Raw genomic sequence first — 24,913 nt, 5'->3', positions numbered from 1 at the left:
GCATTATCCTAAGCATAGCACAAGCAATTAAACTGAATAGCCAATAAGATTTTTTTATAGTTAAATGGTAATTCCATTACTCATATTGAGCCCTCCTAACGGATTAACTATGGTTATTCCTCGGATGCAGTTCTTTACACACAGCAAACATTCACGAACCATCTATATCACATATTGAGAAAATGGCAATTCAGTTTAACTGATTCATATGCAAAGAAACTATCAATATCACAGGTTGTACAAGTATCAATTCAGTTTAACTGATTTATACAAAGAATCAATTTTATACCCTCAATACAACAAACATTCACAAACTATTCATATCACAAGTTATACAAATAGCAATTCAGTTTAGCTGATTCATATGCAAAGAAACTCAGTTAATACAGTTTTAAAATGGAGAGAGAGAAAGAAAGAAGGGAAAAAACCATTAGTATGAAAATAATCAAACACTTTCTTTAAATCTGGTCATAAATATATCTGGTTTCAAACAGACAATGTTTTCCAAGTCATTACACCAACATACAGATAATAAACAAGCAGTTTGCATCAAGGTAAGTAACAGAAATAATGACCGGGAGGCTATAATAAAGTCAAGCAAAGTAAGAAAGGACGTGACATAGATCTAAACAGTCATTTTCCCAAAAGAGAAACGACGGGAACTTCCATAATATTGATTAAGTCCCGCTACAGTTGTCAGCCGTCCTCCTCAAATACACGTGCAGGACAACTCCATAACAATCCAGTAGGCAACAAAAACAAAAAAAAAACAAAACAAAACAAAAAAAAACAGGTTTCAGTCTCGCCAATAATAGAGCAATATGCAGAAAACTCCAGGTTTATCCAGCTAGTAATACAGCAGTATAAAAACTCCAGGTTTCAGTCTCGTTAATTTAAATCAATATGGATTGTTCTCCACGCATTAAATAACCATTGTCGAATTCAAAATTGCAAACCGTGTCGGCGTCTTCACTGGTCCTGCAAGTTTCAAATCACTCGCCACTTTATTCCTCAATCGTTGACTTGACATCATTCCTGTCCCAACGAATTTCGCCATACACAAAACATCCGTGGTGTCAAAGCTATATTTCATATATTAATTAACGGTAAGCTTAGGCACCAAAAAAAACAAACAAAAAAAAAACTATTACAACTAAATGCCATACTGCATTCTCTCATTCTCTCTCTCTCTCTGCGTCAACTATTACATCACTTCCTACAATCACCCTCTCTCTTCCTCCACCTGACGTCTTTATACAATTTTAAAATGATTGACAGCCAAAGAGGCTATTGCTGAATTCAATACGGCACAAAATGTAATGTCTGCAGCACTTGATATTCCGAGGTGGTCTCCCATTCAAGTACTAACCAAGCCCAACATTGCTTAGCTTCTGAGATCAGATGAGATCAGGCTTATTCAAGGTGGTGCGGCCGCAGGCGATTGCATTTCTGCTTTCATGACTTTTATGTTTAGTGAGCTGGGGGTGATTCCTCCAAAATTTCCTTTTGTCCACACATTTCAATTGTAAAATGTAATTACAAAAATGTAATGCCTGCAGCACTTGATATTTCCAGGTGGTCTCCCATCCAAGTACTAACCAAGCCCAACATTGCTTAGCTTCTGAGATCAGACGAGATCAGGCTTATTCATGGTGGTGTGGCTGCAGGCGATTGCATTTCTGCTTTCTTGACTTTTATGTTTAGTGAGCTGGGGGTGATTCCTCCAAAATTTCCTTTTGTCCTCCACACATTTCAATTGTAAAATGTAATGCCTGCAGCACTTGATATTCCCAGGTGGTCTCCCATCCAAGTACTAACCAAGCCCAACATTGCTTAGCTTCTGTGATCAGACGAGATCAGGCTTATTCAAGGTGGTGTGGACGCAGGCGATTGCATTTCTGCTTTCATGACTTTTATGTTTAGTGAGCTGGGGGTGATTCCTCCAAAATTTCCTTTTGTCCTCCACACATTTCAATTGTAAAATGTAATTACAAAAGTGTAATGCCTGCAGCACTTGATATTCCCAGGTGGTCTCCCATCCAAGTATTAACCAAGTCCAACATTGCTTAGCTTCTGAGATCAGACGAGATCAGGCTTATTCAAGGTGGTGTGGCCGCAGGCAATTGCATTTCTGCTTTCATGACTTTTATGTTTAGTGAGCTGGGGGTGATTCCTCCAAAATTTCCTTTTGTCCTCCACACATTTCAATTGTAAAATGTAATTACAAAAGTGTAATGCCTGCAGCACTTGATATTCCCAGGTGGTCTCCCATCCAAATACTAACCAAGCCCAACATTGCTTAGCTACTGAGATCAGACGAGATCAGGCTTATTCAAGGCGGTTTGACCACCTTGAATTTGCCTGATCTCAGAAGCTAAGCAATGTTGGGCTTGGTTAGTACTTGGATGGGAGACCACCTGGGAATATCAAGTGCTGCAGGCATTACATTTTTGTAATTACATTTTACAATTGAAATGTGTGGACAAAAAAAGGAAATTTTGGAGGAATCACCCCCAGCTCACTAAACATAAAAGTCATGAAAGCAGAAATGCAATCACCTGCGGCCACACCACCTTGAATAAGCCTGATCTCGTCTGATCTCAGAAGCTAAGCAATGTTGGGCTTGGTTAGTACTTGGATGGGAGACCACCTGGGAATATCAAGTGCTGCAGGCATTACATTTTTGTAATTACATTTTACAATTGAAATGTGTGGAGGACAAAAGGAAATTTTGGAGGAATCAACCCCAGCTCACTAAACATAAAAGTCATGAAAGCAGAAATGCAATCGCCTGCGGCCACACCACCTTGAATCAGCCTGATCTCGTCTGATATCAGAAGCTAAGCAATGTTGGGCTTGGTTAGTACTTGGATGGGAGACCACCTGGGAATATCAAGTGCTGCAGGCATTACATTTTTGTAATTACATTTTACAATTGAAATGTGTGGACAAAAAAAGGAAATTTTGGAGGAATCACCCCCAGCTCACTAAACATAAAAGTCATGAAAGCAGAAATGCAATTGCCTGCGGCCACACCACCTTGAATAAGCCTGATCTCGTCTGATCTCTGAAGCTAAGCAATGTTGGGCTTGGTTAGAACTTGGATGGGAGACCACCTGGGAATATCAAGTGCTGCAGGCATTACATTTTAAAATTGAAATGTGTGGAGGACAAAAGGAAATTTTGGAGGAATCACCCCCAGCTCACTAAACATAAAAGTCATGAAAGCACAAAGGCAATCGCCTGCGTCCACACCACCTTGAATAAGCCTGATCTCGTCTGATCTCAGAAGCTAAGCAATGTTGGGCTTGGTTAGTACTTGGATGGGAGACCACCTGGGAATATCAAGTGCTGCAGGCATTACATTTTTGTAATTACATTTTACAATTGAAATGTGTAGAGGACAAAAGGAAATTTTGGAGGAATCACCCCCAGCTCACTAAACATAAAAGTCATGAAAGCAGAAATGCAATCGCCTGCGGCCACACCACCTTGAATAAGCCTGATCTCGTCTGATCTCAGGAGCTAAGCAATGTTGGGCTTGGTTAGTACTTGGATGGGAGACCACCTGGGAATATCAAGTGCTGCAGGCATTACATTTTACAATTGAAATGTGTGGAGGACAAAAGGAAATTTTGGAGGAATCACCCCCAGCTCACTAAACATAAAAGTCATGAAAGCAGAAATGCAATTGCCTGCAGGCACACCACCTTGAATAAGCCTGATCTCGCCTGATCTCAGAAGCTAAGCAATGTTGGGCTTGATTAGTATTTGGATGGGAGACCACCTGGGAATATCAAGTGCTGCAGGCATTACATTTTAAAATTGAAATGTGTGGAGGAGGAGAGGAAATTTTGGAGGAATCACCCCCAGCTCACTAAACATAAAAGTCATGAAAGCAGAAATGCAATCGCCTGCGGCCACACCACCTTGAATAAGCCTGATCTCGTCTGATCTCAGAAGCTAAGCAATGTTGGGCTTGGTTAGTAGTTGGATGGGAGACCACCTGGGAATATCAAGTGCTGCAGGCATTACATTTTACAATTGAAATGTGTGGAGGACAAAAGGAAATTTTGGAGGAATCACCCCCAGCTCACTAAACATAAAAGTCATGAAAGCAGAAATGCAGTCGCCTGCAGCCATACCACCTTGAATAAGTCTGATCTCAGAAGCTAAGCAATGTTGGGCTTGGTTAGTACTTGGATGGGAGACCACCTGGGAATATCAAGTGCTGCAGGCATTACATTTTACAATTGAAATGTGTGGAGGACAAAAGGAAATTTTGGAGGAATCACCCCCAGCTCACTAAACATAAAAGTCATGAAAGCAGAAATGCAATCGCCTGCGACCACACCACCTTCAATTAGCCTGATCTCGTCTGATCTCAGAAGCTAAGCAATGTTGGGCTTGGTTAGTACTTGGATGGGAGACCACCTGGGAATATTAAGTGCTGCAGGCATTACATTATTGTAATTACATTTTACAATTGAAATGTGTGGAGGACAAAAGGAAATTTTAGTGGAATCACACCCAGCTCACTAAACATAAAAGTCATGAAAGCAGAAATGCAATCGCCAGCAGCCACAACACCTTGAATAAGCCTTATCAAGCCTGATATCGCCTGATCTCCGAAGCTAAGCAATGTTGGGCTTGGTTAGTACTTGGATGGGAGACCACCTGGGAATATCAAGTGCTGCAGGCATTACATTTTTGTAATTACATTTCACAATTGAAATGTGTGGAGGACAAAAGGAAATTTTAGAGGAATCACCCCCATCTCACTAAACATAAAAGTCATGAAAGCAGAAATGCAATCGCCTGCTGCCACACCACCTTGAATAAGCCTGATCTCGTCTGATCTCAGAAACTAAGCAGTGTTTGGCTTGGTTAGTACTTGGATGGGAGACCACCTGGGAATATCAAGTGCTGCAGGCATTACATTTTACAATTGAAATGTGTGGAGGACAAAAGGATATTTTGGAGGAATCACCCCCAGCTCACTAAACATAAAAGTCATGAGAGCAGAAATGCAATCGCCTGCGGCCACACCACCTTGAATAAGCCTGATCTCGTCTGATCTCAGAAGCTAAGCAATGTTGGGCTTGGTTAGTACTTGGATGGGAGACCACCTGGGAATATCAAGTGCTGCAGGCATTACATTTTTGTAATTACATTTTACAATTGAAATGTGTGGAGGACAAAAGGAAATTTTGGAGGAATCACCCCCAGCTCACTAAACATAAAAGTCATGAAAGCAGAAATGCAATCGCCTGCGGCCACACCACCTTGAATAAGCCTGATCTCGTCTGATCTCAGAAGCTAAGCAATGTTGGGCTTGGTTAGTACTTGGATGGGAGACCACCTGGGAATATCAAGTGCTGCAGGCATTACATTTTACAATTGAAATGTGTGGACGACAAAAGGAAATTTTGGATGAATCACCCCCAGCTCACTAAACATAAAAGTCATGAAAGCAGAAATGCAATTGCCTGCTGCCACACCACCTTGAATAAGCCTGATCTCAGAAGCTATGCAATGTTGGGTTTGGTTAGTACTTGGATGGGAGACCACCTGGGAATATCAAGTGCTGCAGGCATTACATTTTACAATTGAAATGTGTGGAGGACAAAAGGAAATTTTAGAGGAATCACCCCCATCTCACTAAACATAAAAGTCATGAAAGCAGAAATGCAATCGCCTGCTGCCACACCACCTTGAATAAGCCTGATCTCGTCTGATCTCAGAAACTAAGCAGTGTTTGGCTTGGTTAGTACTTGGATGGGAGACCACCTGGGAATATCAAGTGCTGCAGGCATTACATTTTACAATTGAAATGTGTGGAGGACAAAAGGATATTTTGGAGGAATCACCCCCAGCTCACTAAACATAAAAGTCATGAGAGCAGAAATGCAATCGCCTGCGGCCACACCACCTTGAATAAGCCTGATCTCGTCTGATCTCAGAAGCTAAGCAATGTTGGGCTTGGTTAGTACTTGGATGGGAGACCACCTGGGAATATCAAGTGCTGCAGGCATTACATTTTTGTAATTACATTTTACAATTGAAATGTGTGGAGGACAAAAGGAAATTTTGGAGGAATCACCCCCAGCTCACTAAACATAAAAGTCATGAAAGCAGAAATGCAATCGCCTGCGGCCACACCACCTTGAATAAGCCTGATCTCGTCTGATCTCAGAAGCTAAGCAATGTTGGGCTTGGTTAGTACTTGGATGGGAGACCACCTGGGAATATCAAGTGCTGCAGGCATTACATTTTACAATTGAAATGTGTGGACGACAAAAGGAAATTTTGGATGAATCACCCCCAGCTCACTAAACATAAAAGTCATGAAAGCAGAAATGCAATTGCCTGCTGCCACACCACCTTGAATAAGCCTGATCTCAGAAGCTATGCAATGTTGGGTTTGGTTAGTACTTGGATGGGAGACCACCTGGGAATATCAAGTGCTGCAGGCATTACATTTTACAATTGAAATGTGTGGAGGACAAAAGGAAATTTTGGAGGAATCACCCCCAGCTCACTAAACATAAAAGTCATGAAAGCAGAAATGCAATCACCTGCCGCCACACCACCTTGAATAAGCCTGATCTCGTCTGATCTCAGAAGCTAAGCAATGTTGGGCTTGGTTAGTACTTGGATGGGAGACCACCTGGGAATATCAAGTGCTGCAGGCATTACATTTTTGTAATTACATTTTACAATTGAAATGTGTGGAGGACAAAAGGAAATTTTGGAGGAATCACCCCCAGCTCACTAAACATAAAAGTCATGAGAGCAGAAATGCAATCGCCTGCGGCCACACCACCTTGAATAAGCCTGATCTCGTCTGATCTCAGAAGCTAAGCAATGTTGGGCTTGGTTAGTACTTGGATTGGAGACCACCTGGGAATATCAAGTGCTGCAGGCATTATATTTTTGTAATTACATTTTACAATTGAAATGTGTGGAGGACAAAAGGAAATTTTGGAGGAATCACCCCCAGCTCACTAAACATAAAAGTCATGAAAGCAGAAATGCAATCGCCTGTGGCCACACCACCTTGAATAAGCCTGATCTCAGAAGCTAAGCAATGTTGGGCTTGGTTAGTACTTGGATGGGAGACCACCTGGCAATATCAAGTGCTGCAGGCATTACATTTTTGTAATAACATTTTACAATTGAAATGTGTGGAGGACAAAAGGAAATTTTGGAGGAATCACCCCCAGCTCACTAAACATAAAAGTCATGAAAGCAGAAATGCAATCGCCTGCGGCCACACCACCTTGAATAAGCCTGATCTTGTCTGATCTCAGAAGCTAAGCAATGTTGGGCTTGGTTAGTACTTGGATGGGAGACCACCTGGGAATATCAAGTGCTGCAGGCATTACATTTTTGTAATTACATTTTACAATTGAAATGTGTGGAGGACAAAAGGAAATTTTGGAGGAATCACCCCCAGCTCACTAAACATAAAAGTCATGAAAGCAGAAATGCAATCGCCTGTGGCCACACCACCTTGAATAAGCCTGATCATGTCTGATTTCAGAAGCTAAGCAATGTTGGGCTTGGTTAGTACTTGGATGGGAGACCACCTGGGAATATCAAGTGCTGCAGGCATTACATTTTTGTAATTACATTTTACAATTGAAATGTGTGGAGGACAAAAGGAAATTTTGGAGGAATCACCCCCAGCTCACTAAACATAAAAGTCATGAAAGCAGAAATGCAATCGCCTGCGGCCACACCACCTTGAATCAGCCTGATCTCGTCTAATCTCAGAAGCTAAGCAATGTTGGGCTTGGTTAGTACTTGGATGGGAGACCACCTGGGAATATCAAGTGCTGCAGGCATTACGTTTTAAAATTTAAATGTGTGGAGGACAAAAGGAAATTTTGGAGGAATCACCCCCAGCTCACTAAACATAAAAGTCATGAAAGCAGAAATGCAATCGCCTGCGGCCACACCACCTTGAATGAGCTTCATCTTGTCTGATCTCAGATGCTAAGCAATGTTGTGCTTGGTTAGTACTTGGATGGGAGACCACCTGGGAATATCAAGTGCTGCAGGCGTTACATTTTACAATTGAAATGTGTGGAGGACAAAAGGAAATTTTGGAGGAATCACCCCCAGCTCACTAAACATAAAAGTCATGAAAGCAGAAATGCAATCGCCTGCGGCCACACCACCTTGAATAAGCCTGATCTCGTCTGATCTCAGAAGCTAAGCAATGTTGGGCTTGGTTAGTACTTGGATGGGAGACCACCTGGGAATATCAAGTGCTGCAGGCATTACATTTTACAATTGAAATGTGTGGAGGACAAACGGAAATTTTGGAGGAATCACCCCCAGCTCAGTAAACATAAAAGTCATGAAAGCAGAAACGCAATCGCCTGCGGCCACACCACCTTGAATAAGCCTGATCTCGTCTGATCTCAGAAGCTAAGCAATGTTGGGCTTGGTTAGTACTTGGATGGGAGACCACCTGGGAATATCAAGTGCTGCAGGTATTACATTTTACAATTGAAATGTGTGGAGGACAAGAGGAAGTTTTGGAGGAATCACCCCCAGCTCACTAAACATAAAAGTCATGAAAGCAGAAATGCAATCGCCTGCGGCCACACCACCTTGAATAAGCCTGATCTCGTCTGATCTCAGAAGCTAAGCAATGTTGGGCTTGGTTAGTACTTGGATGGGAGACCACCTGGGAATATCAAGTGCTGCGGGCATTACGTTTTTGTAATTACATTTTACAATTGAAATGTGTGGAGGACAAAACGAAATCTCGGAGGAATCACCCCCAGCTCACCGAACATAAGTCATAAAAGCAGACACTGCACGAAAATAAAGGTTTACAAATTTAGTACATTTGTAAACAATTTATGAACCTTAAGTTTGCAGGGGTTTAGACTCCATTGCATGGAGGATCTCAGTAAGCTACAGTAAATGGTTCATCAAATGAAACAGATTCAGTTATGTTAAGTTTGCTACTGATGATGTAGAAAAGAACAGTAATTGGATACCAGAAAATATGATTAACAGTGAGTTTTGGCCTCCTTTAGTGTTCTGGATGGAAGGCGTACCTCGCATAGTGACTCTGTGCGAACAGAAGGGAATGTATAGTAACAATGTATACAGATCCAGAACTATTGTACATGGTGCAGAATTAACCCTGACACACAAATTGAAACATAATCCTCTTGTTATGTGTGCATGTAATATGTGCCAAAGCAAGTCATCAGTGACTGGGCCCAAACTTTGTCCAGCCTGTAGTCATTTAGCTAAACACTGTAGAATCTTGTTTGAATGTAATGATTCTGAAGGAATTTCTTTTTCTCATCTAAATGTAGATCCAAAGGATATTAAGAGGATTGAATGCATAAATTGTGAAGGAGGTCATTTAGTGAAATGAGCACATCTAGGTAAATTGGAATTTGTAGAAGGTGTCCCAGCTAAACGTGTCCAAGTATCTTGTAGGTACGAAGTGAGGAAGATGGCGTCTCACACCTGTGATGCTAAACTTTGGATAAAGGGGCCTGTTGTCGTTTTCGCGGAACCAACCAGAGCTGAACCCGGCACAGAAGAATCCTGCTGGAAACGTGGGGATATGCTGAATATGTACTAGGCGATTTCAAATATGGAATGTATTATAAAATGAAGTGTCAAAGATATTAGGAAGGATAAAGAAAGAGTATCCTTGTACCACTAGTATGTGGCTCTCTTGCTCCATGAAATAGGTCAGTCCTCTCTTGTTTGGAATTACACATGTATTCAATTAAATACTTAGTAGTCTGAGAATCCCTAAGAAAATATATATAATGAACGATTTACCACTAGTATATCTTATCTTCAGAAAGCATGATGCTTGATAAAAAGCACCATTCCGGCTAAAAGTGAACGTTAATCTACAAATTTATGTCAAGAAAAACACAAGATAAGAAGAGACTCTTTATGACCAAAAGTTAACTAACAATCCAGAGGTCTTGAGGAAAAATCCTGTCTCGGCTGGATTTTGTATGAACAAAGTGAAGGGTCACACCTAGTTGAATGCAGTTATACTGGCATATATTTGGATTTAAATCCTAAAAGGGATTCACCAAAGTAATATTATAGCAACTGATAAACAGAGGTAAATTAATTGAAAGATTATCTTATAATGAAACAGGTTCAGTGCTAATTGACACTGTTTATAGTTCATAACAGTTATTTCATAAGATTAATAATATGTTTTAAGTATTTGCTATAATGAGAAAACATATTATTTAAAACTGACAAGTATTATTGCTTGTTCACGACTTTGCTTTAGTGATAAGAAGATTAAAAGCTGGAGCAGTATTCAATTGAATTAATTGAGAAAGAGGAAGATTAATTCTTCTTTCTATTGAACAATAAGACTTCTAGACATTATGATATCCATTGAATTATAGAAGTTAAAAGGTGTTGTGTTGTGTTTTTGTGTTAAGTTTGTAATAATTTACTATAATGTACCTTGTTATTAATCCACTATACTATTGTCTAATGATGGTAGATGGAATCCTTATAATGTGGTTATTTGAAACTGCTGCAGTGAAAAAGGGCCTCATATGGGCTGTAGAGAAAGGAGGGGGTCATCTTACATTCCACTTCAGCAAAATTGCAAATCTCATAGACTTGTAGTGTTAAGGTTTATGGAGTTAGTGGTTTAGTACTGATAAGTAAATGTCTTGAAATAATATGCACAAATCATGGCTTAATGGACAGGTCATATATCTAATAAAGTGTTTGCACAGACTCTGACCTTGGAAAAAAACAAGAGACTGTGGAAACTGCTAGCAGTAACATATTCCCAGAGTCAGGTACCGGTCAGAGCCTGGTCAGTGCATCTCTTAAGGGATAAATAATTGTAATGAAAACTATTACCACTTAAACCTAGTGAAACTACATGACTTGAATATTGTATGAGACAAACTTTTGTCAAATACTCTGTTGGACAATGGTATATGGAATCAAAACTGACTCATTAACAAAATGATGAAACAATATGGAGTTAAAAGAAACACATACCTTTAATTTAGCATATTATAATCACTTAGAAGATGATGTCACATATTAAGAACATCTCTCATATATAACACATATAAAATTAGTGTTTTGCATGCAGTAGTGTTTTTATATTATATTATAAACCAAGATCCTGGGAACCTTGGTTCACTTAACTTTTCAGATAAAGGAGGGGCTTGGAGGAAAGCAAAGAAATGAGATCATAAGAGTTGAAACAAATGTGAGGTTTTGAATTTATTGAGTACATGACCCCTATTAATTCTGAAAAGTTAGTCCGGATCTTTTGAAAACTATTATTTGTAAAATGGATAAGAACTGTCCCACCTGATTAATGATTGGATTTAATTGAGACGTCCCATGTATTCCAATGAGACGAAAAACCTATAAAACTCCAGAGTAATTTCAATGGAGTACCACACTCATCCCAGACAGGGCAAGGTGGTCCATCTTCTGCAAACCAAAAACACAATTGAACTGATTTAACTCAGTTTAATTTGCCTGGTGAAGACAGTCATATCCTTTTACGATCTATATTAAAGGGTAAGCATTAATCAATTATTATTTTATCTCACATGTATTGCATGTATTGCTATAAGGGACTCACGCTATGTTTAGAAGATAGGAGAACATTTGTTGAATGTGCTGAAAAGAGGCTACTGGGTGTATTTAGTGTCGTGGTCGTTGCCAGGCCTGCCTGCTGCACTAATACATAAAGATGTATTAAAGTGTTAACGTTAATATCTGTTAAGACACTGGACTGCCCAGAACGTCTGTCAGCTGGGGATATGAAGCAGCCTGTAGCTACTCAATCCAATATTTAACTGTTAATAAACCAAAGGAGTACTGATCATACTCTGATTCGTAAAAACACTTTAGATACATGAGTCTGTCAATTTCTTGGGTACTATATTGGTCATCCGAATATACTGCGGGTCCAGAGCACGAACTATATCCCACTAGGAGTAATAACATCTCTGTCCTCCTAACGTCTCCCCTGAGATAAGAGTGTGTGCTGAGCAAATAAAAAGAGTACGTAAAGAAATCTGAACACGTGGATTTTGTGACAATATGTTGAGTAAAACTGGTTTGTACCTAGTATACACTACAATTGTAAACCATTTTAAACCTTAGGTTAAAAAAGGTATATTTATATGGTTTACTCACAATCTTTCTGGTATAAAATAGTATTGAATAGATAATGCAGTGGCCATATAGTTTATATTGCTAGCTGATTCCCCCAGTCCTTTTAATTGTGTTTTGTAACTTTAGGAGAAAGCTTCAGTGTAATATTTTTTTTTAAATTGTCAGAGCTTTCCTATGTTTTCAGTGCCCCACATTCTCTGAAAACAAATATATAAAACTGATGACATAGTGAAATCCTACTATCAATACCATTTTTGTGGGTTGGCAGTTTGCAGTATTTCATTGTGATTTTTTTTTTTTTATCACTATACCATAAAAAAGTGTTAAGCAACATTACATGTGTTTGCCCATGGTATGCTCAGCAAAATCAACTGCTCATGGAAGGCATGACCAGTCCATCATGCTGAACGCTCTGGGCAAACACATGCAATGTTTTATGTCCCGGGCTCACTCCTTCTCATCTTTTGTCACTTATTGATGGTATCAGCTGTCCATAAGCATCAGGACAATGCCTTGTTTCACCACCTTCTGGTGTCTCCTCATCACCTACCTTGGACTGCTTAACTTTTCTTTCATTACCCTAACTAAATTGTACTTGGCTGTTGTTTCCTAGTGATTCAATTTGAGTTAAGTTTTCACCATCCAAGCTGAGGGCAATTCGGCCCATCTTCCTCCTTGTTTTATCCCCTGCTGTGTTGGCACTGAACTCTGCCGGGAAAAAAAAACAAAAAAACATGAAGGTCTGCTGTGCTGTAAGTAGTTCATCTTGGGTTGTCTGTCGGGACTGTACCATAAAATAACATTTGCTTACTAACGTGTGTGTACATTAGTTCGTGTTACATGGTGGATTGAGGCTGTAGTCTTGTCGGGAGCGTCACATGTACATAGCCAGAGTTGTGAGTTTCTTAATTTAGTTTTTGAGCAGGGGTAGAAAAAAGCTGACATCTGAGTGAGGGTTTAAATCAAGGGCAGCATTAATTATCTATCTATCTATCTGTCTATCTATCTATCTATATGCGCCTAGGGTACAGAGAGGTTAGAAAACTATTTGCTTTAAGTCTGCAAAAAGAACAATACTATTTATATGTTAAAGTAATGTTTATGTAGAATATAAACATCAAATCTGGGTAACAAACAACATCAACTTAATTCTGATAAGCTCTTTAACTCAAGTACAGATAATAAAAAAAAACATTTATTTTATTATGATTAATGATTTGAAAAATTAACTCAGGAAGTCACTTGAGAGAAAAATGTATATTTCAAGAACCTTGGCCAAGATGGCAGCAATACAAAATTACAATCACAGTGTTAAATAATAAATTGTACCAACAATAATAATACATGGACCTTTGAATATTTAAAAGAGCACGTCGGAAATAAAAATCAATAATATGTTTAAATTAGAATCAAGTGTAACTTCCATGATTTACAATAAATATACAAACTATTACAGAAAAACACACTTACACCTCTTAGGCTTACAGTGGTTGTAATAAACTATAGAAGTAAATGAAAAAAAATGAAAGAATGACCTTTCCTGGTATGACCAAAAGCATCATTTTCAGTGATGCCCTACAATGCTGAACCACACTATGAAATAAGTTCATGAGTATTACCAAATAAGATCACCATTTTACGATAGTCGATTAAAATGTAGAAACATGTTGACGGTAAAAATAACTTACCGAATACTGAGGTACTAATGTACTTTTTCATGAATGTCCACAAAAAAGTACAATGTAAGAAATATCAAGATTATTTCTCATATTAATAAAAATAATAAACATAACCTCAGAGACAGGAGATGGCAGGTGCAAGCACCAGTGTGTGTATTTATTAATAAGCCAAATAAACAAACAAACAATTTAAACAAAACAACTCGAACACTCACAAAAAAAACATAACTCACCACACACAAACTGGAGACCCGCACTCGCCAGGACTACTGTCCTAAATGGAGCCTCCAGACTCCTATCTCAATTAGAGATAGAGACAAACATTATTTTTTTCTTAGAACAACAATTACATGCAACACATTTTTAGCATTTTGATAAGACAGCAGAATGAACAAACCAGTGCAACAGACACTTTGATTGGCATTAAAGAGAAAATGAACGAACCAGGGACATAGTGCGACAGACCGCTCAGAGACGTGCGTCAACACTTGCCTATGATTCATAGAATAAGGAGGAAATGAACGAACCACAGATATAGTGCGACAGACCGCTCAGAGACATGCATCAACACTTGCCTATGATTCATAGAATAAGGAGGAAATGAATGAACCACAGACATAGTGCGACAGACCGCTCAGAGACGTGCGTCAACACTTGCCTATGATTCAGAGAATAAGAGGAAATGAACGAACCACGGACATAGTGCGACAGATCGCTCAGAGACGTGCGTTAACACTTGTCTATGATTCAGAGAATAAGAGGAAATGAACGAACCACGGACACAGTGCGACAGACCGCTCAGAGACGTGCATCAACACTTACCTATGATTCAGAGAATAAGAGGAAATGAACGAACCACGGACATAGTGCGACAGACCGCTCAGAGACGTGCGTCAACACTTACCTATGATTCAGAGAATAAGAGGAAATGAAAGGTAAGACATTAAATGTCAATCCAAGGAACCTCCTGGTTCAGCAAACACAGTCAGCAAATCTTTAAAAAATTGTAACCATGTATCGATTGCCACATCAGAAATAAAAAAATGTGTCTGCAACACCATCAAAAAAAGACATAACCATCTAACAAACCTCAGCACTTTTTCATGAACTGTTGCTGGGCTTGCGTATAGTTGTTCTGCTACATAATCTAAATTCTGAGAAATTCCTGCTTCTATATTTACAGCCATCTCTTTTTCCACAGTTGCTTCCCACTGTTCTTCTTTTTCACTGTCAGAGTGGTTCTCAATATTAAATTCAGATACAGGAAAGAATGACAAAACATTTTCATCAAATACATTTTTGGGCACATCTTGGTTACCGTCCACTTTCCAGGTTTCTTTCATTTGGCAATATATTCTTCTTCAGTTGATGATCAGTTCCTTTTGTACAACAATGCTCGTGGTATTGCTCATAATGTACAGAATTATAGCTGACTTTACAAATTTCACATATCACTCTCTTCTCATCTGGCTCGCTTTTCTTTCTTCAGGAAATCTATAAAATAAAAAAGAGCGAAACTTTGATGAATCACTTCCCATTTAAGAAAAAATCTTAACAAGAAATGTTCTGAAAATATTTCATAAAAACTTCTGGTCAAGTTTCTGAGTACATATAGTGTGTTTGCTGCGTGTTGTGAAGGGTTTTAAAAAGGGTATTGTGCTGGACCCGCTTTAAGACCGTTACCATTATTTTAAAATGTGCACCGATTAATCTACAGATTAATTAGCTGATGCCCATAAATTAACCAATCAAATATTTTAATCGAGTGACAGCCCTAATTTAAAACTCTTACGGCCCTAATTATACATTTACTATAGTAGATCGAGGTTCACTGTATTGCGGCACTGTGCCTTTAATCAATGAATAATCTGAACGGAAGCAGGTGACATCACAAATAAGATGAAGTAGAACAAAGCAGCAAAAAGTATGTACATGCAGCAGCCTACAAAAATAAAAAAGAAAGTGGTCCAGTGGTTAAAGAAAAGGGCTTGTAACCAGGAGGTCCCCGGTTCAAATCCCACCTCTGTCACTGACTCATTGTGTGACCCTGAGCAAGTCACTTAACCTCCTTGTGCTCCGTCTTTCGGTTGAGATGTATTTGTAAGTGACTCTGCAGCTGATGCATTGTTCACACACCCTATTCTCTGTAAGTCGCCTTGGATAAAGGTGTCTGCTAAATAAAAAATACATCTAAAAATGCAACAGCTTTATCATCACTGACAGAGACACTCCTCCACAGAAGCAGGAAAGAGTATGTTTGGATGTAAAGAAATAATATGCATTACTTTATTAAAAAACTTAACTTGAACTGTGGCAAAAACTCATTTGCAAAGAAAAGTGTGCAACAGAAACCACATATAATAGTAATAATTCATATAATAATATTGTTCTACTGTAAATTAATGTTTTGTGTGCGCTTGTTTGATGTATGGGGTCAGTGGAGCGCTTTGAGGCATTGACCGACTTTTTTTGTTGTTGCAAATATCAGAATGGTGTTTTTTGCTTAAAAAGCGATAGCTTTAAAACAGCTTACAAGCTGTCTATAAAATTGGATCACGTGAAAGGCTTGCGATGCTAGTTATCGCTGGAAAGCTATTTGGTTGGGTGATATCAAAGCACTTTTTTGTAGTGACCAAGCGATAGTTGCTCTTTGTTTTGTTTCTGGTGTAGGACGCTCAGAGCACTGCACCGTATAAAACACACAAACAAATAAATCAATCATACAGGTCAAACAGCTCATTTCCACATGAAGTTCAGTTTGAATTTCAAAACAAGGCAGAACTTATGACACTGCACTTAGCAAGAATAAAGCAGTATCATAAACATTTCTAATTGTGAAACTATTTCATCATGTGCACTATGATCAACTACAAACTCAGTCATAAGTAAGTACAAGGCATTACCACTATAGGACGATAGGATGCAGTAATTAATTGCCAACGGTCCTCATATATTTTAAGAATAATAGGGGCTGTAAAAGGAGTCAAGTCATTATGCCAAAATATGATTTTTTTTGTAAATATTTAATTTAAATGAATGATTTCCAAATCGATGTAAGCACAGTGATCAAAAAACGTTTTTTTTTTTTTTTTACATTAATTTATGTATCTGAACCACATAGGCCTACAGTATGCCTGCTTGTGTTGATCCTTGTGTCATGAACGGATATTTTTTTGGCCAAAAGCATATACTCACGCCGAACTGAATAATAACACAGACTTCTAAGTCTACCGGATTTATAGAAATTCAAAATAAACTTTAAAAATACTCACGCTTTCCTAATTCACAGTATAACACAGCATCTAACGCAAGAGGTACTGTATAGTACATTAGCATGCACCTCTTAAATAAAATAAATAAGTAGCTACGCCCCCTCTAGGGATTTTATTTAGTTAGCCACTGTGGCTAAAGCAACTCATCATTTTTTAGCCACACTGAAAAAACTTAAACCACGCCAAAGAAGGTTAAAAATAACTGTACACCTATTTTATTGTAGGCCTACACAATACAAAAAGTATAACCATTTCAAATGTTAATAACCTACTAATACAACTAAACAACCACTCTTTCCATTGCTTTCCTTCCCTTTGCAGTTTCCAATGCAACCCTAATGACACATACAACAAAACACTGTCACTGGAAGAATAGGTACCTGTCTGCCCTTTACACGTTCACTGGGCTAAAAACACAACTGTACTACAGGAATTGTAAAGACATTTGTTTCTACAGTATAAAATGTTCATACTTAAATATGAATAGGTTTTAATGTTTCAGCATGACAAAATGTCTTATTTTAAACATGTAGCTAGATATTTTAATGGCAGATCCCACTCTACCAACACATTTGCAGTAGGCTATCTGCATGCTATTATTACTTTGATTTCTTTAACAAATGCTAAATTTACTAACGTCAATTTAGTCAATTTAGATTACATTACATTATTTGTTTATGTATAACTGGCATGCAGCGTGCTATCAAAACAAAAGTTTTCTTTTTTTATTCATTGCATCATATGAAGAATAAAAACAGGGCTCGTCGTAATATTATTAACACATTTAGCTAATGTCTTTATCCAAAGCGACTTCATCGCTCACTCCAGCAGCTATTGTTTGTTTTGATTGCTCTTTCGCTTGAATCGCATTTAGCTTGTATCGAGAGTGTTCTGTGCACAGGCAGTTTAACGTTATATGGTTAAATAAAGTCTTCATTGCTTGATCTGGAACGCAGACAGCTGGAGGCTCGGAGGAAAAACAAGAGAGACGTGAGTTAATTTAGTCATTCATTTTCATCCTTTTCCATGAATGCAAGCTGCAGTTGTATAGATATTACATTTTGTGTGCAATTGAATAGAAAGTTTAGCATTGTATACTATATTTACAAGCAGGGTATGGACAAACAAAATAGCTGTAAGTGTTATTTTTGAATGTAAAGATGTTGGACAGAACTCTTTTTTATAGCATTAAACATTCTTTAATAATCTGACATACATAAATCACCCTCAGAATAACATTATAAATGATTCAAATGTTTTTTATGTATGATAAGAGATCTACCTACAAAATTAGGGAACGAAAATAGTATATTTGCTAATGTTAAAACAAACACTCTTTAAGTGCTCTATATTGTATTGTATTGTAGCTAGAACGGATTGGACAAAAGTGTGGTTCCTCAGAATAAAAAAGTAATATTGGTTGAGGTGGTTGTATATGAGCAACACTGCAAAACATCTATTATATATATATATATATATATATATATATATATATATATATATATATATATATATATATATATATATATATGCAGTAATTAATTAATTAATTAATTAGTATCATCATTATATATATATATATATATATATATATATATATATATATATATATATATATATATATATATATATATATATATATATATATATTGTATTTTATTTTTTAGAAATGCCAGACTCGAATACAGGTGGTCCCTCATTCATCAGCATTGGAGGAGGAGAAAAAAGAAGATAAGTGCCTTTAAAGTGCTTCCTGTGGAAGTCACTGTGATGAGCACAGAAGAATCTGAGGAGGAAGATAATCCCTTTAATGAAGGAGAAAAATATCTGTGAAGGTAATTTCACCACAAAAATGGGAGTCACAAAAATTTAAAGAGGGGAAAAAAGCATGTGATGCTGCATTTGGCATTCTGAAAAAAGGGAAATCCAAACTTCCTTGCAAAAGAGGAACATTTTCAAATTACAAAAGACCAGATTTGCCTGCTGAGTTTTCATGGTTGATTAAAGATTAACATGGGTGAAATTTAAAGGACACAATTTAAAGTTATAACAAATTTGGGAAGAGATATCTTACATGGTTTTCACTCCCATTTTGTGAATTGTGTTTTTCTTTTATTATTATTATTATTATTATTATTATTATTATTATTATTATTATTATTATTATTATTATTTATGTGGTTCCTTATCACATTATTCCTAAGATCAAGATCCTGAGAAGAATGATCTTGTGATCTCGACATAACAAAGACATTTTCAATGTCCTCAATGAGCCACTGTAAATAAATAAATAAATAAATAAATAAAAATGCCTACTGGAAAACTAAATATGTTGTATGCTGTTATCTATGCTTGCATATTTAATAATAAAAACAAATGCTTAAAAAAAACTTGTTTGGTATTAATTTAAAAGTTGCCTAACTGTTTTAGCTAACTTTACAAAAAGTATTGTATTCTTATATGGCTTATTTTCTTTTTTTACAAACTAGTGTAAATACTTCAGGTTTAAATTAAATAAAGAACATTAGCAAGACCTTTCATTGTAACTTTAAACAGATTAAATCAAACGTCTTGCAAGTCGAGTAACTTTGTTATGTAGAATACAAAGACGGGGGGTTAAAATTTGGCAAATTTAATGGCTATGTGCACAGCTGTTTACAGAGGTAATGCAAAAAAACAGGTTAAAATGGTATGTGTAAACCATTCACAAAGACAGGTTTACAACATTTTAAACTTAATGTCCAAAAGGGCATACTGTGGAAATAAGTTTGTATCACTTTGTAAACCTGATGAAAAAATACTGTTTACCATTCAATTTATGCAAACCATTCTAAACTATACATTTGCAAAGGTTTACATAGTTTGTAAACCATTATTTTACTAATGTGCAAACCTGAGGTCCAAATGGACTATAAGTCCTCCAAAGTTCTTGGTCTTGTAAACCAGTTGTAAAAATAAAGTTTACAATAGGTTTGCAACATGTGAAAACTTTGCAAACTTTGTTTGTTTAGTTTTACAATAGATTTACACCATTTGTAAACCATATTTTTCGTGCATTGAGAACTGCAATCGCCTGCGGCCACACCACTTTGAATAAGCCTGATCTCGTCTGATCTCAGAAGCTACTCAACGTTGGGCTTGGTTAGTACATGGATGGGAGACCACCTGGGAATATCAAGTGCTGCAGGCATTACATTTTTGTAATTACATTTTACCATTGAAATGTGTGAACGGGACAAAAAAAGGAAATCTCGGCGGAATCACCCCCAGCTTACCTAACATAAAAGTCATAAACACAGAACAGCAATCGCCTGTGGCCACACCACCTTGAATAAGCCTGGTGGATTGTGGGATTGGTCATGTGATCTGAGGTGAAACCTACACTGTGCTAGTGGAGGAATCTCTGTTTGGGGATTTTATTTGTAGCTTTTTCTACTTTAATTTTCATCTTTTTTCTTAGAAATGGAGGCTGCTGATTACCAAGCACTATCGACAGATATTGCAAGGGAGCCGGGGGTCCGGTTGGAAGCTGCATCAACAAGTAAGTAGGGGGTAGAGCAGTTACAAGCTGCTGGGGACTGTTCAACAGAAGGGCTGAGCATAACTTGCCCTTTAGGGTAAACTATGCTAACTGTGGCTGAGGGAATTGGAAACAACAAAAGAGAGAAGGAGGACTGGGTTGAGACAGGGGGAAAAAATGTTTAGAAGAGCGAAGGTGAAAGTGAAACCTAACCTTGATAAGATAACATTGTCACGAATCCTGAGGGTTCACATTTCTTACATACTCTTTTTGTTTGCTCAGCACAGACTCTTATCTCAGGGGAGACGTTAGGAGGACAGAGATATTGTTACTCCTAGTGGGTTATTGTTCATGCACTGGACCCGCAATATATCCAGATGACTAATTTAGTACTTAAGAAATTCACAGACTTGTGTATTTAAAGTTTTTTTTTTTACGAATCAGAGTATGATCAGTACTCATTTGGCTTATTAACGGTTAAATATTGGATTTAGTAGCTACAGGCTACTTCATATCCCCAGCTGACAGATGCTCTGGGCAGTCCAGTGTCTTAACAGATATCAACGTTAACACTTTAATACATTTATATGTATTTGCAAGGGCTGCGGGCAGGCCAAGAACACATCACCCAAAGCACCCAATGGTATCTTTCAGCACATTCAACAGAATACTCTCTTAATTCTAGAACATATTGTGAATCCTTTATAGCAATGCATGCGATACATGTGAGATAAAATAATAATTGATTAATGCTTACCCTTAAATATAAATCGTAAAAGAATATAACTGTCTTCACCAGGCAAATGAAACTGAGTTCAATCAGCTCAACTGTGTAGGTCTGCACATAATGGACCACATTACCCTGTCAGGTATGAGTGTGGTACTCCATTGTAATTACTTAGGAGTTTTATAGGTTTTTCGTCTCATTGGGATACATGGGACGCCTCAATTAAATCCAATCATTAATCTGTTGAGACAGCTCTTATCCCTTTTACAAATGATAGTTTTCAAAAGATCCGGACCAACTTTTCAGAATTAATTGGAGTCATGTACCAATAAATTCAAGACTTCATATTTGTCCAACTCCAAACCTATGATCTCATTCCTTGTTTTTCCTCCGAACCCCTCCTTTATCTGAAAAGTCAACTGAACCAAGGTTCCCCTGATCCTGGTCTATAATATAATATAAAAACACTACTGTTATATGTGCATGCAAAACACTATTTTTATATGTGTTATATATGAGAGATGTTTTTAATATGTGACATCATCTCTAATTGATTATATTTTGCTAAATTAAAGGTATGTGTTTCTTTTAACCTCATATTGTGTTTCATCATGTTTTTAATGAGTCAGTTTTGATACTATATACCATTGTCTAACAGAGTATTTGACAAAAAGTTTGTTTCATACAATATTCAAGTCAATTAGTTTCACTAAGTTTAAGTGGTAATAATTTTCATTACAATTATTTATCCCTTAAAAGATGCACTAACCAGGCTCTGACCTGTACCTGACTGAGAATATGCTATTGCAAGCAATTTCAACAGTCTCTTGTTTTTTCAAGGCCAAAGTCTGTGCAAACACTTTTTTAGATATATGACCTATCAATGTCTGTTAAGCCATAATTTGTGCATATTATTTCAAGATATATTCTTATCTGTGCTAAACCACTAATTCCATAAACCTTAAATTCCAAATCTATAAGACTTGCAGCTTTGCTGGAGTGGAATGTAAGAAGACCCCTCCTTTCTCTAAAGCCCATACATCTTGATAAGGAAAGAAGCCCCTTTTCCTCAATGCTAGGCAGAAGTTTTAAAGAACCACATTATAATGACTCCCTCTACCATCTTTAGACAATAGTATAGTGGATTAATAACAAGGTACATTATAGTATATCATTACAAACTAACACAAGAACATAGCATAATACCTTTTATATTCTGTAATGCAATGGATATCATAATGTATAAAGGTCTTTTTGTTCAATAGAAGGAGAAAGAAACTGTACCACTTTCCCAATTAATTAAATCGAATACTGCTTTGGCTTTTAATCTTTTTATCACTACAGTAAAGTCATGAACAAGCAATACCACTCGTCAGTTTAAATAATATGCTTTCTCATTATACCAAATACTTAAAACATATGCTTAATCCTATGAAATCAAATAGGTATTTTTAGTTTCAGATATCATTCTGTCTAGAAAAGGTTAATCATTTATTTTATTAATTTGCAATACCTTTGTGTCTAATTTCTATTTTTTGACCATTATAAACTATAAACAGTGTCAATTAGCACTGAACCTTTTTTAACTATAAATATGGCATTATAAGATAAACTTTGAATTAATTTACTTCAGTTTAACAATTGCTCCTAGAATTTATAATATCACTTTATTTTGGTGATTCCTTCTAAGATTTAAATCCAAATACAGTCCAGTATAAATGCATTCAACTTGTATATATTTTATAATGACCGAACTAGGCTTGACCCTGTCCTTTGTTCATACAAAATCCAGCCGAAACAGGTTTTTTCTTAAGACCTTGGCTGCTAAGTTTTAATGTTGATTTATATGTTGCAAAGAATCCCTTTCTTATCTTGTTTTTGGAAACATCAATTTATAGGTGTGTAACAGGGCGAGCAGCCCTGTACAGTATTTGTTTGTTTTATTTCCTGGCTCTGGTCTGACGCCACCCACTCCGGCCGTCTTTGTGACACGTGGTGTCCTGAGTGGGATCTACAGCGCCTCCAGGACTCAGGCCAGAGCGGGAACTGCAGTTTTATTGAAAAACAAAAGGAAAAGAAATGTGGAGAAGAGGCTGGAGAGGAGCACAGGAGGGCAAAGGGAGAAAGGTGGAAGCAGGGCTGTGGTGTTTCGACTGTGGCCAAATTAGCCACACCACCATACCCTGCTCCGTCCACAGGACCCTTCAGGCAATGGCCCAAAGACTGGGATGGGGGAGTGGTGCCCTGGCTGTGGGGCATATCGGCACACGTTGTCCCTATTCCCCATGCAGAATGAAGAAGAGGAGCCCTTGCTGCCACGTCCTATCCCTTAATGGGAGGATCCTGAGCGTCCACAGCCCAAGTGGGAGGAGCCTGAGCGTCCACAGCCCAAGCGGGAGGAGCCTGAGTGTCCACAGCCCAAGCGGGAGGAGCCCGAACGCCATACGCCTGAGTGGGAGGAGCCCAAACGTCCTACGCCTGAGTGGGAGGAGCCCGAACATCCTACGCCTGAGTGGGAGGAGCCCGAACGTCCTACGCCCAAGAGGGAGGAGTCGGTGCGTCCACAGCCCAAAAGGGAGGAGTCGGTGCGTCCACAGCCCAAAGAGGGGGGAGTCGGTGCTTCCATAGCTCAAGAGGGGGAAGTCGGTGCTTCCACAGCCCTAGGACCCAAGCTGCCAGCAGAGGGAGAATTCCTGCTGGTTCCACCTCCACCAGCAGAAGAACAATGCCTGCTGTCCCCATCTCCACCAGCAGAGGAAGAATGCCTGCTGTCCCCGTGTCCACCAGCAGAGGAAGAATGCCTGCTGTCTCCGCGTCCACCAGCAGAGGAACAATGCCTGCTGTCCCCGTGTCCACCAGCAGAGGAAGCATGCCTGTTGGTTCACCTGCCGCTGCCGTCTCAAGAGCCAGAAGGGGAGGAGTTACAGGCTCAACCCCCTGAATTTTTCTGGGGGGAGAAGAGCAGGATGATGGTGTCCCCCAGCAGCCTCTATTTATGCTGCTGAAGGGAGCACGGCACACACCAGCCCAGCCGCCACAGCAGAGGGAGCCAGTACCACCACAGCCTCCCTCTGAGTGGCCAGCATCAGCCCCATCGCCACTGCCTCCACCACAGTCCCCTGCAAGAGCGGGAGAGCCACACCAGTCCCCTGTAAGAGAGGCAGAGCTGCACCAGTCCCCTGCAACAGTAGGAGACTACACGCTGCTCGCACCTCCGTCGTCAGGAGACTACATGCTGCTCACCCCTCCATCGCCAGGAAACTACACGCTGCTCCCACCTCCACCATTTCTGCCACTAGGAGCAGAGCAGCAGGAGCTGCCTCTGCCTCCGCCACCGCCCGGAGAAGAGGAGCAGGAGCTGCCTCTGCCTCCGCCACCTCCACCGCTTCCTCCACTGGGAGCAGAGCAGCAGGAGCTGCCTCTGCCTCCGCCACCGCCCGGAGCAGAGGAGCAGGAGCTGCCTCTGCCTCCTCCACCTCCACCGCTTCCTTCACTATGAGGAGAGCAGCAGGAGCTGCCTCTGCCTCCGCCACTG

At 38.8% G+C, this 24,913-nt stretch overlaps 16 non-coding genes and 17 pseudogenes across 16 annotated transcripts; 28 read left to right on the top strand and 5 right to left on the bottom strand.

Annotated features, from left to right (window-relative positions):
• Positions 1-1,320: 1,320 nt before the first annotated feature.
• LOC131713783 (5S ribosomal RNA) lies at positions 1,321-1,439 on the bottom strand (annotated as a pseudogene).
• Positions 1,440-1,550: 111 nt separating this feature from the next.
• Positions 1,551-1,669, bottom strand: LOC131713268 (5S ribosomal RNA; annotated as a pseudogene).
• Positions 1,670-1,769: 100 nt separating this feature from the next.
• Positions 1,770-1,888, bottom strand: LOC131713825 (5S ribosomal RNA; annotated as a pseudogene).
• A 114-nt stretch (positions 1,889-2,002) lies between these two features.
• On the bottom strand, positions 2,003-2,121 carry LOC131712887 (5S ribosomal RNA). Its single transcript, XR_009314774.1, has one exon. It is a non-coding gene; the product is annotated as a 5S ribosomal RNA (ribosomal RNA).
• A 114-nt stretch (positions 2,122-2,235) lies between these two features.
• LOC131716205 (5S ribosomal RNA) lies at positions 2,236-2,354 on the bottom strand (annotated as a pseudogene).
• A 202-nt stretch (positions 2,355-2,556) lies between these two features.
• LOC131710852 (5S ribosomal RNA) lies at positions 2,557-2,675 on the top strand. Its single transcript, XR_009312734.1, has one exon. It is a non-coding gene; the product is annotated as a 5S ribosomal RNA (ribosomal RNA).
• Positions 2,676-2,789: 114 nt separating this feature from the next.
• LOC131712865 (5S ribosomal RNA) lies at positions 2,790-2,908 on the top strand. The gene has a single exon (XR_009314753.1). It is a non-coding gene; the product is annotated as a 5S ribosomal RNA (ribosomal RNA).
• Positions 2,909-3,022: 114 nt separating this feature from the next.
• On the top strand, positions 3,023-3,141 carry LOC131713836 (5S ribosomal RNA; annotated as a pseudogene).
• Positions 3,142-3,241: 100 nt separating this feature from the next.
• On the top strand, positions 3,242-3,360 carry LOC131712082 (5S ribosomal RNA). The gene has a single exon (XR_009313971.1). It is a non-coding gene; the product is annotated as a 5S ribosomal RNA (ribosomal RNA).
• Positions 3,361-3,474: 114 nt separating this feature from the next.
• Positions 3,475-3,593, top strand: LOC131710920 (5S ribosomal RNA). The gene has a single exon (XR_009312803.1). It is a non-coding gene; the product is annotated as a 5S ribosomal RNA (ribosomal RNA).
• Positions 3,594-3,693: 100 nt separating this feature from the next.
• Positions 3,694-3,812, top strand: LOC131713850 (5S ribosomal RNA; annotated as a pseudogene).
• Positions 3,813-3,912: 100 nt separating this feature from the next.
• Positions 3,913-4,031, top strand: LOC131711144 (5S ribosomal RNA). The gene has a single exon (XR_009313026.1). It is a non-coding gene; the product is annotated as a 5S ribosomal RNA (ribosomal RNA).
• Positions 4,032-4,131: 100 nt separating this feature from the next.
• Positions 4,132-4,240, top strand: LOC131715378 (5S ribosomal RNA; annotated as a pseudogene).
• A 100-nt stretch (positions 4,241-4,340) lies between these two features.
• Positions 4,341-4,459, top strand: LOC131714143 (5S ribosomal RNA; annotated as a pseudogene).
• A 357-nt stretch (positions 4,460-4,816) lies between these two features.
• LOC131714023 (5S ribosomal RNA) lies at positions 4,817-4,935 on the top strand (annotated as a pseudogene).
• A 100-nt stretch (positions 4,936-5,035) lies between these two features.
• On the top strand, positions 5,036-5,154 carry LOC131719542 (5S ribosomal RNA). The gene has a single exon (XR_009318441.1). It is a non-coding gene; the product is annotated as a 5S ribosomal RNA (ribosomal RNA).
• A 114-nt stretch (positions 5,155-5,268) lies between these two features.
• LOC131719541 (5S ribosomal RNA) lies at positions 5,269-5,387 on the top strand. Its single transcript, XR_009318440.1, has one exon. It is a non-coding gene; the product is annotated as a 5S ribosomal RNA (ribosomal RNA).
• A 100-nt stretch (positions 5,388-5,487) lies between these two features.
• On the top strand, positions 5,488-5,596 carry LOC131716519 (5S ribosomal RNA; annotated as a pseudogene).
• A 100-nt stretch (positions 5,597-5,696) lies between these two features.
• Positions 5,697-5,815, top strand: LOC131714022 (5S ribosomal RNA; annotated as a pseudogene).
• A 100-nt stretch (positions 5,816-5,915) lies between these two features.
• LOC131719540 (5S ribosomal RNA) lies at positions 5,916-6,034 on the top strand. Its single transcript, XR_009318439.1, has one exon. It is a non-coding gene; the product is annotated as a 5S ribosomal RNA (ribosomal RNA).
• Positions 6,035-6,148: 114 nt separating this feature from the next.
• On the top strand, positions 6,149-6,267 carry LOC131719539 (5S ribosomal RNA). Its single transcript, XR_009318438.1, has one exon. It is a non-coding gene; the product is annotated as a 5S ribosomal RNA (ribosomal RNA).
• A 100-nt stretch (positions 6,268-6,367) lies between these two features.
• LOC131716518 (5S ribosomal RNA) lies at positions 6,368-6,476 on the top strand (annotated as a pseudogene).
• Positions 6,477-6,576: 100 nt separating this feature from the next.
• LOC131713293 (5S ribosomal RNA) lies at positions 6,577-6,695 on the top strand (annotated as a pseudogene).
• Positions 6,696-6,809: 114 nt separating this feature from the next.
• On the top strand, positions 6,810-6,928 carry LOC131712846 (5S ribosomal RNA). Its single transcript, XR_009314734.1, has one exon. It is a non-coding gene; the product is annotated as a 5S ribosomal RNA (ribosomal RNA).
• A 114-nt stretch (positions 6,929-7,042) lies between these two features.
• LOC131716350 (5S ribosomal RNA) lies at positions 7,043-7,151 on the top strand (annotated as a pseudogene).
• Positions 7,152-7,265: 114 nt separating this feature from the next.
• On the top strand, positions 7,266-7,384 carry LOC131711864 (5S ribosomal RNA). Its single transcript, XR_009313753.1, has one exon. It is a non-coding gene; the product is annotated as a 5S ribosomal RNA (ribosomal RNA).
• A 114-nt stretch (positions 7,385-7,498) lies between these two features.
• On the top strand, positions 7,499-7,617 carry LOC131713853 (5S ribosomal RNA; annotated as a pseudogene).
• Positions 7,618-7,731: 114 nt separating this feature from the next.
• LOC131713088 (5S ribosomal RNA) lies at positions 7,732-7,850 on the top strand. Its single transcript, XR_009314976.1, has one exon. It is a non-coding gene; the product is annotated as a 5S ribosomal RNA (ribosomal RNA).
• Positions 7,851-7,950: 100 nt separating this feature from the next.
• LOC131716274 (5S ribosomal RNA) lies at positions 7,951-8,069 on the top strand (annotated as a pseudogene).
• Positions 8,070-8,169: 100 nt separating this feature from the next.
• On the top strand, positions 8,170-8,288 carry LOC131719538 (5S ribosomal RNA). The gene has a single exon (XR_009318437.1). It is a non-coding gene; the product is annotated as a 5S ribosomal RNA (ribosomal RNA).
• Positions 8,289-8,388: 100 nt separating this feature from the next.
• On the top strand, positions 8,389-8,507 carry LOC131710418 (5S ribosomal RNA). Its single transcript, XR_009312290.1, has one exon. It is a non-coding gene; the product is annotated as a 5S ribosomal RNA (ribosomal RNA).
• Positions 8,508-8,607: 100 nt separating this feature from the next.
• LOC131710345 (5S ribosomal RNA) lies at positions 8,608-8,726 on the top strand. The gene has a single exon (XR_009312217.1). It is a non-coding gene; the product is annotated as a 5S ribosomal RNA (ribosomal RNA).
• Positions 8,727-20,202: 11,476 nt separating this feature from the next.
• LOC131714073 (5S ribosomal RNA) lies at positions 20,203-20,321 on the top strand (annotated as a pseudogene).
• Positions 20,322-24,913: the final 4,592 nt, after the last annotated feature.

Source organism: Acipenser ruthenus, chromosome 44 (genome assembly GCF_902713425.1).
Source record: "Acipenser ruthenus chromosome 44, fAciRut3.2 maternal haplotype, whole genome shotgun sequence".
NCBI classification, from domain to species: domain Eukaryota; kingdom Metazoa; phylum Chordata; class Actinopteri; order Acipenseriformes; family Acipenseridae; genus Acipenser; species Acipenser ruthenus.
This window is presented reverse-complemented; position numbering and strand designations above follow the sequence as displayed.